General features: G+C 32.6%; 1 protein-coding gene across 1 annotated transcript in view; it reads left to right on the top strand.

The window, feature by feature from the left end:
* LOC123294191 (neuroligin-4, Y-linked) overlaps positions 1-10145 on the top strand; it is a 97265-nt gene that overhangs the window by 58798 nt on the left and 28322 nt on the right. The gene's annotated exons all lie outside the window — the stretch shown is intronic.

Here is a 10145-nt window from a genome sequence, read left to right as displayed (position 1 = left end):
TCAAATAAATTTTCATTATAATATTGAAAAAAAAATGTCGTTTGTTTCATTTTATCCATATTTATCAGCAAAATATAAGGTTGGATTAAGTTAGAGAGGCTGCCCTGGAATGAGACACACTTAGACCATAGGGTCCGTTGTGTTAGGGAAAAAGGGTTGGGTCATCCCCGGTCACTACTCGATAAACCATTTGGAGCTGTTTAAGAACAACAGGAGTACTTTGACGTCAACGGATTTCAGGTCGGAGAGATCATTAAAGAAAAACTGACTCAAGTGAGTCCACCTCCTCGTGGCAAGAGCTGGACAGTGACAAGGAAGATGACACATCTTTTCCTCCTTTTACTCACTGTGACAGTCCCTGCAATAATCATACACTGTCAGCCCCAGGCATTCAGCGATCCTGCCACCTAGCCAATGTCTTGTAAGAGCCGCAACTATTTTGCAAATAGAGGCCCTTAGGAGTGATATAAGATCTTCTGAACACCTACGATTTTACTCAGACCAAATCTGTCTTGTAGTACCACAAGTACGTTCCTACCTTCATCTAATTTTTGCCTTCTTTATGATATCCTCTTTGAGGAGGAACTTGAAGGAAACATGAACATCTGGAAGAGCGTAAATCGCGTGACCACTCGACCCACTTGACTCATTTTTCGAGACAAGTGATAAGAACTGTTCTATGTTAAGGACACAAGTTATGAAAAGTGTTTTTTAACATGTTTCTAGACAAAATGTTTTATTTCGATTTTAAAATTAAAAAATCACCCTTTTCGGAAACACATCGTTATCTCTCTACAATATGAGTTATATATTGAAGAAAGCAGATAGCATCTAGATGACATATGACCCAGTTTACTTGCCTAAGAGTGTATGTAACCTTCTCTCTAACATATTATTGAAAATACCAGACAGTATGTAATTCGAATCGCTAATATTCAGCTCTAATATGATTCACCCAATTTTAATATTAAATTTTAAAGAATATGTTTTAACTCTTGAGAATTTTACATATATTCAATTCAACACACAAAATTGAATATATATATATATATTTATTTTTTTGTGTGTGCACCGTCAGGCATATTTTATAATAAAATTTAAAATTTTCAAAAGATCAAACCGCATATCAAATGTAAAACATATCGATATATAGAAATATATAATCCAGTCAAATTAAACTTCCGAAGGTATAAAAATTCACATTCGGTTGAATTTAATACGATTGATCCATCATAAATGAAATCTAAAAAGTCCTCGAGCGATTTTCTCAGAAACTATACATCCAATCGATACATACACACGATTTTTGTAATTTTTGGGTCAAAATTACCTTATATACAAAGTTTTATCGAAATTGGAAACAAAAACTTTTTCCCGAAATTTTCGATTTTTTCTAAGGGGTACCCCTTAAAAAAATTCCAAAAAATCGAAAATTTTTTTTTGCCTTCGATATCGATAAAATTCATAATATAAGATAATTTTGACCCAAAAAATCCAAAAATCGGGTTTATTTAATGATTGGATGCGTGGCTTTTGAGATATAATCCAAAATTGGTCACAAAGAGTCATTTTCTCAGAAACTATACATCCAATCGATACATAAACCCGATTTTTGTATTATTTGGGTCAAAATTACCTTATATACAAAGTTTTATCGAAATCGGAAATACAAACTTTTTCCCGAAATTTTCGATTTTTACTAAGGGGTACCCCTTAAAAAAATTCCAAAAAATCGAAAATTTTTTTTTGCCTTCGATATCGATAAAATTCATAATATAAGATAATTTTGACCCAAAAAGTCCAAAAATCGGTATTATTTAATGATTGGATGCGTGGCTTTTGAGATGTAATCCAAAATTGGTCACAAAGAGCGATTTTCTCAGGAACTATAATTCCAAACGATACATACACCCGATTTTTGTATTTTTTGGGTCAAAATTACCTTATATACAAAGTTTTATCGAAATCGGAAACAAAAACTTTTTCCCTAAATTTTCGATTTTTATTAAGGGGTACCCCTTAAAAAAATTTCAAAAAAATCGAAAAATTTTTTTTGCCTTCGATATCGATAAAATTCATAATAAAAGTTAATTTTGACCCAAAAATCGGGTTTATTTAATGATTGGATGCGTGGCTTTTGAGATATAATCCAAAATTGGTCACAAAGAGTGATTTTCTCAGAAAGTATACATCCAATCGATACATAAACCTGATTTTTGTATTTTTTGGGTCAAAATTACCTTATTTACAAAGTTTTATCGAAATCGGAAACAAAAACTTTTTTCCGATTATGATAAAACTTACCAATTTGTTGAAAATCAAGAAAAACACGTTTTTTGTGACCTTTGATCGATGTCTCGGATCGATTTTTTAGATTTTTGATGATGTTTCGAAAAATCCTACCAAATTTTCTGCCGGATGCGAAATTTTATACCTTTACTCGTATTTTTTTCGTTTAATTTGACCGGATAAATATATAAATTTTACATTTCTATTCACGTATTGAGTTCATGAACATATTACACTACCATTAAAAACTACCAATAACAAGAGTCAAGCTCGTAAATGTCAAATATCTAAAATACTAAAAACAATGATCTTACGATCTCACGATATACATATATATACATATATCGATACCGATACGATAGTAGCATAGACGATACTATCGCACGAACCATAAAATAAATGCGCTATTGAAAATAGAGTTAGAACATAACCTATAACATATATATATGTACACACATATAACATAAACCTAACCTCCTAAAAAACCACAATAGAGGTTTACTATCAGTACCAGTATAGTATCTATGGTAGTTATATAGTATGTATGCATACAATACTACTAGGCTGCTGTTAAAACTGAAACAAGCTCTGTAGGATATCGTCTTTAGTATACTGATCAATATCTTTTTGAATTTGGACCAAAATAAAGTTAGAATAAGATACTAAGTGCCCGCACGGTTAAGCAATGATGCTCACGGAAAAAGGATTCAAACAAAAGTTGGTTATTTTTTTATAAGACACAATTTTTATATTTATACATTTGTTCTATCTCTTATGCCTGAGTTAATTGTTGAAATACCATGCATAGTCAGTGTTGATTTCTTTATCACATTACACATACAAACATGTGACACATACATAACTGATAATCAAGTATAGTACATATTATAAAATTTCCGCCTAATTGGCGCCTTCACGGGTAATCAGTGATGTTTACGAAAAAATGTTTCAAACAAAAGTTGTTTAATTTTTGATAAGGAAGATTTTTTATATTTAAACTTTTGTTCTATCTCTAACGGTTTACAAGATGGGTCCTACGGACCCAAGACCCATTTGACCTATGATGCTCATTTACGAACTTGACCTCACTTTTTACGTCCTGAGTACGCTGTAAAAATTTCAGCTCCATATCTTTTTTCGTTTTTGAGTTATCGTGTCCACAGACGGGCGGACGGAAATGGACTAATTAGGTGATTTTATGAACACCTATGACAAAATTTTTTTTCCTAGCATCATTATTTTTAAGCGTTGGGGCTAAACTTAATATACTATGTATATTTCATATATACATGGTATAATTATCGGGATGAAAACAATAACGTTCTCATCAGTTAAGTTAACTCCACCATAAACCGTCTTGCTTTAGCTACACTTTTATTTCTATACTCGAAGGTACAAAAAACAAAAAAAAAAAACGTTCTCCAACAGTCAGTTCTTATAAAATTGTAAGAGGCATTTATTTGTATGACGATGCATAATGCAAAAAGACTTTTATAGCAGACGAAATAAACAAAAAAAAAAATGAAACTATTACTGAATTGTTGAAAAGAAAATAAAAGAAGTTTTCTTTTTTTATGTTTCTTTCATTTAAATATCCCCGTTTTTTCTTTTCCACTCATATTCATAAATTTTCTTTAGATTCGTTCGTTTTTCCTGTGGGTATAATATCTATATCTATATATATAAATAAATTGTCAAATAAGCATGCGCAAATCAGCAGAACAACAATTGTTTTTTTTTAAATATGTATGTTTTATTGTAGAGACATTTCAACGAACAAATTGCATAATGCCTTGGCCTCCATTTATTTTATTTTAAAATCAAAATAAATAAAATTATTATCTATTTATTCTTAGAATAAATAATTATTTTATCATAGCCTTATTATTTCGTAATAAATTAAATTATTAGCTTCGCGTTTCATGTATATTTTAAGGATATTACTGTGTGTCCGAAACAGTAATGAATCGTAATTGAAATAAAAAGGACAATTTCGGAATAATTAAATTCAATGCGGAATAATTTCAGAGACTGAACGGAATGAAAATGTTGGCTCTACAGTCAGATTCATAAAATATCTCGAAACTTACTCATTTAATGGTCAAATAAACACGATTTTTGTAATTTTCGGGTCAAAATTACCTTATAAACTTAGTTTTATCGAAATCGGAAACAAAAACTTTTTTTACACTTTTTGCAATTTGTAAAAATCGAAAAAATCATAAAAAATTCAAAAAAACACAATTTTTGTAATTTTTGGTTGGGTTGGGTTGGGTTGGGTTGGGTTAGGTTGGGTTAGGTTGGGTTAGGCTGGGTTAGGTTGGGTTGAGTGTGGGTGTGGGTGTGGGTGTGGGTGTGGGTGTGGGTGTTTAATTATTTAGCTTTCGATATTTCGAAAATCAAGGCAGATATCGAAAAATATTATTCGTATTTTTCGTTCACATTCATGAAGTTATAGCAAAATTCATCATCAAAGTTGAAAATAAGGTAAAAATAATAATCCTTACCCTAAGTCTTAAACTGCCTTGACGCTTGTACTACCTTAAAATTAATAATATTGAGATTTCGTTGAATTTATGGAAAATAGTTTAGATTAACAATGGTGCAGTTGGGAATTATAGTGGAGGAGTCCTATGACTGCAGTGCAGGATATGTGTTATTAGTACTTTTAATTAAACATATCACCAGAAATGTATTCCTTCCTACCGACTTTTGAATAGACTGCATTCAAGGAGGGCTATATTAAGTGAGACTTGAAAGCTAATCTAGTAAGATATCCCTGAATTCATTTGTAGAACACGGCAACAAATATTCGCCAATCCAGCTTCGTCATTTTTATTCAGTTCTTTTTGCCTTTCTTCCATTTCTCTTCTACAATGCTTTGCTTGCAGATGTTGATTGAGCATCCTTCGATTCTCAACTTACAAATAATATTTCAGGGCCTGAAAGAAGTTGCTGCTTGTGACTTAAGTATTAAGACTTGATTTTGGAAGTTTGAAGGAAGTCAATCTCTTCTATCTCTTCTTCAGCTTAGAATCTAAATTGGCTATTAAATCAACCCAAAGAACTAGGTCAAATCTGATGACAGAATATGATGTCCCCCATCAAACTTTACAATTTTCGTACATATCATTCTTTTATAGCGTGGCATCTTTGGCGAGATATTCAGATGCGTAGATTAAAATGTCGTCTACCCTGTATAAAGCTTTTATATCAACATTTTAAACTTGATTGCAAGTGAAATATTTTGACAAATAACTTTTATGGAGCATATAGATAGATAATCGAAGTTTAAATGAAATGAAATGTGAAGAAATCAGACATATAAATGTAAGAATTGTATTAAATACAACATTGTCACGTATACTTGACAGTTTTTAGTAAACATAACCTAAAAATCTGTGTTACCAACAAGATATAATATAAACACACACTGACACACACATACGTTGACATGCACACACAATTTATATTTGTTCACCGAAACTCCTTGGTTCCTTCCCTTATTTTCACAATAGCAACAACATCAACAAAAAAAAAAACAAGACAAATTTGATTTTTATTATCTTTAAATAAATTGGCATAGATATTTTATTAGGCTCTCTCTCTGCTTAGTTTAGGTACTTACTTGTTTTATTCCATGACAACCTTAACACTTTACCCTCTATATTTTGATTGGTAGTACCTTATTATTTACACTAAGGGTTAGTAATCAGTTTGCTACCAGTATTTATATACTATGTCACCATATACAGTGTGCTATTTTCCGGTTTTGTTCCTTACAAGAAACATTGTGTAATAAATAGCCCATCCCTTTTGCACAAAACATATTTTATCAAGTAAGTTATTTATATGTTATTAGTCGCGGAAATTAAACACTCAAAATAGTCAAAGTTCGAAAAATTTGAGCAATAAAACGTATTTGAATGCGATTTTTTGCATTCGATTCGTTAGAGCGCCAGGAAAAATATGCAATTTGCATAAATAATTGCATTTTAAGCCGTAATTATACTAAATTCACAATTCGGTTAAAAGGGATGAAAATGATTCCAAAATTGTTACACGAAGGTTTTTGGGTTGCTGAAGACGAATATTGCGTCGGAATTGGCCTCCGAGGTACTTGGTGCTCAGGGTAAACGATAGCGCCGTCGTATACTGGAGTTTTCGGGAGATTCGTTATATAAATGGTCAAAATTCGTTACTCGGGTGTTTTTGTGGTCGCTTAACAAGAATATGGTGTTCGGAGTGTCCAGGGTATCTCGTGTACCTCAAAGGCCAATTCAGTCACGATATACGTGTTCAGCTACCCTAAAAACTCTCGAGTAACGAGTTTGGACTGATTATATAACGAATTTCTCGAAAACTTCAAGAGATGACGAGCATACCGTTCACACTGAACACTGGGTCCAATCCAATCAATCGAATGCAGAAGACCGCATTCTAATCCGTCTAACTGTTCAAATTTTCGAATTTCAGTGCTTCTTTTCTGCGAATGTACGACATTAAGAGATATATATATATACACACTAGTATAGCTGTGCCCTGCGGCTCTACTCGCGTAAAATTAACCATTCTATTTAAATACTAACAACCGTTATGCAAATTAATTACCAGTCGGGTAATAAGAATATTACATTCAATCTCCTTTTCACGCGTTTATGAGCTGTTAGTCGAAAATATTTCATAATTATATTTCTGTATAGCCTCTGGGGTATCTATGTGTCTTTTATAATATATTTTATATTTAGACTATAAAATAATTTTTACTAAAATTGTAGGAATTACGCCTTATTAAATGGAAAAACATTTAGCTCACTCAAGCACAATCATTAGCTGTCTAATATTCCATCAGCCTGGGAACTATGAAGGGTAGAAGTAAGTATTACAATTTTAAATTGGGGTCAAAGTAAAAAAATTGTCCAAAAAAACATTTCAATGACTTGTGCAGTTCTCTATCTTTCTTTAACAAGTTGTTTAGATTTAGATTAGATTATCTTTCTCTTATTTCTTTGTGTTTGATGTGAACTTCTCTGTCCTTCTCTAACAACTTGTTTATAACTTTATCTTACTCCTATTACGTTCTTTTAAAAATTATACTTTTGCTGCAGCAGCGCCACCAATTTTATGCTTTTCATGGGCACTTTTTATATATAGAAACGATTCTCCTTATCTCTACTCTCCATACTGAGAACTATGAAGCGATCCTAAGTTTCTTCGTCCGAGTTCCACCGAGAAGAATTGCGGTAAGTTTGAGCTGGAATCTCGTACAAAATTGCGGATAGATAATTAATTTTTTTCAGTTAAGATTAACTAGATAAATGAACAATTCATTTGATTTATCATTTCCGCAATCAGGATATCTCCGATGGTCCGACTTTAAAGACGAGCCTTGAAAGAAACCTCCAAGCTTTTATTTCAGTTACCAACAAAGTCTATCGGAAGCTAAATGTAGAATATTCTGGACGTATTTATTACAGAATACATCCCGACAAAAAATACAAAATGGCAATCATTTTGATGAAAGATGTTCTCGTTACAACGAATAACCAGAATGAAGTGCCCGTTACAATCCACGATCTCCTAGAAGCTGGCAAAGTCGTATTATCCAGCCTGAAAATTAAAACAGAAACACATTGTTTGGTTAATCGAGATGGATTCTTTATTCAAAAATTACCTTGTACATAAAGTAAATGTTTCAATGATACCATCTTCTGGTAAGACTTGAATAAGTTTCTTCTTGTTTGAAACTATAATAGAACTACCTTTCTGACTAACACTGCTATCGGCAATTTTTTTGTTGTTGTTAAACTAAAGTATCACTAGACAAACTTGACAAAAAGTAAATTTACTAACATTACATCAATCTACTAAACAATTCCTTACCTCATATTAGTTTATAAGCCCTAAAGCTATTTCTTACATACCTTCCGATATTATGGACACACTATATAGAGACTTTTTGGAGGTTATATCTGCATTACTTTTACACACATTGAAGTAAGTATGATATAACCAACAACAAAACGGTATGGGATTTCAAGAAGTTTGTTTAATATTAATATCCACACAATGTCAGAGGTGTCTTAACCTCTGTAATCTCTTATTGTCTAATTTGTAGGTACATACTCTCTCACACACACACATAACAAACACGTTAGTTAGTAACTATATGAGATGTGCCTTAAATACTATATTCTAGCTAGCAAACGAGATACATCGTATTAACACTGATAGTGTAGGCGCTGAGTGGGTTTGGCATGCATTTATAGGTCCTACCGAACAAGGAGTGTATTTCAATGTATTTTGACCCACTGAATCCGAATTTTCGAAATTTTGTTATAAACATATTAATTGTTTATACGGCCACAGCTCCTAAACTACTGAAACTTTTATCAAACAATTTTGTCCCATTTTCACGTTCGGTTACAATAACTCAAGTTTTAATAGAGATATTTGAAAAAATTAAAAAGTTCTTAAGCTAGAACAAATTTGCATTTTTCTCATATATAATTACGTGGGGTTTTCTTTCGCTAAGTGCTCGTTTTCGACTTATATAAACTAGTGGACCGGAATAAAGTTATAACTTAATACTTAAAATCGTATCAACTGTCTTAGAAAAATTCCAAACATCTTTTGGCCAAACACGATATCCAATGTTAACCTGTGGAAGAAAACAAATCAAACATCCATAGCAGAAGTCATCAAGCATAGGAAGTTTGGCTGGATCGACCATACGCTGAGAAAACCTCCTGAAGACATTAGCCGCCAGGCACTCGATTGGAATCCACAAGGCAGGAGAAAACCGGGAAGACCTCGCATCACCTGGCGAAGAACCGTAGAAAAAGAGGCAAAACTGGAGACAAAACCTGGAGTGAAGTTAAGAGTCTGGCCAGCAATCTTGTTCGCTGGAGATCCTTTGTTGCGGCCCTGTGTCTCCCTAGGGATTAAAGGAATTAAGTTAGTAACTTAACATCGTGCTCAATTCATTTCTATTGCATAAAACGTATTGTTATGTGCATAACATTAAAATATAGGCTCATACCTTTATAATAAGTACCTTAAAGGGAAAAAGTATTATGTATTTATCTACGGTCGTTTCAAACCAAGCGCTGCGAACCGACCTTATGCAGTATCATTTTTGTTCACAATTTTAACCATATCTTCGCTTCTATTGGTCGTATCAAGACGAATAAAAGAAAGGAATATTTGTTTTTACTTGTAGAATAAAATGAGCTATGGTCTTATAAACAATTATCCAATCCCTCCACTTTGAGCGATGAAAATTCGGAATCAGCGGGGTCAAAATACATCGAAATACACTCCTTGTTTGGTGGCACCTGTAAATGTATACGAAGCCCACTCAGCGCCTACACTAATATTCTGCTAGCAAACGAGATACACTGTATTAGCACTGACTAAACATGTAGCAAAACAAAACAATAGAGTTAACCAGTGTATATTGTCAAGGTACACATGGAAAACGACAAGGCGACATTGTTTGCTTTTGTGTGTGTTTTTTTTGTTGTTGTGTTTTTGAAATTAAAAATTCAGATTATACACTTCTTATCCCTTATCTCAACTACGCCTATCTAGTACTATCAAGCGTGAAGTTCATTGATTAATTTTTTCTATAATCTAACCCTTAAAAAGGTAAGACTTTCGTAAATATGAAAAAAACTATGCATAACATTTCGAAACACATTGTTCTGAAATTTTTGGATTATTTCTCGATTTGAATGAGGCGTGCAGCTCCACAGTTGTGCTCCATAAGACCAGACTGGTTTTAATGACTTTAAGGGCATCTTTTTGAATTTTAAAAGAAGTTTCTTCTTTTTTTAGGCGTGAGTTTTCTGCCT

This window comes from Chrysoperla carnea, chromosome 2 (assembly GCF_905475395.1).
Source record: "Chrysoperla carnea chromosome 2, inChrCarn1.1, whole genome shotgun sequence".
Taxonomy (NCBI): domain Eukaryota; kingdom Metazoa; phylum Arthropoda; class Insecta; order Neuroptera; family Chrysopidae; genus Chrysoperla; species Chrysoperla carnea.
The sequence above is the reverse complement of the archived record's forward strand: the minus strand, read 5'-3'. Positions and strand labels throughout refer to the sequence as shown.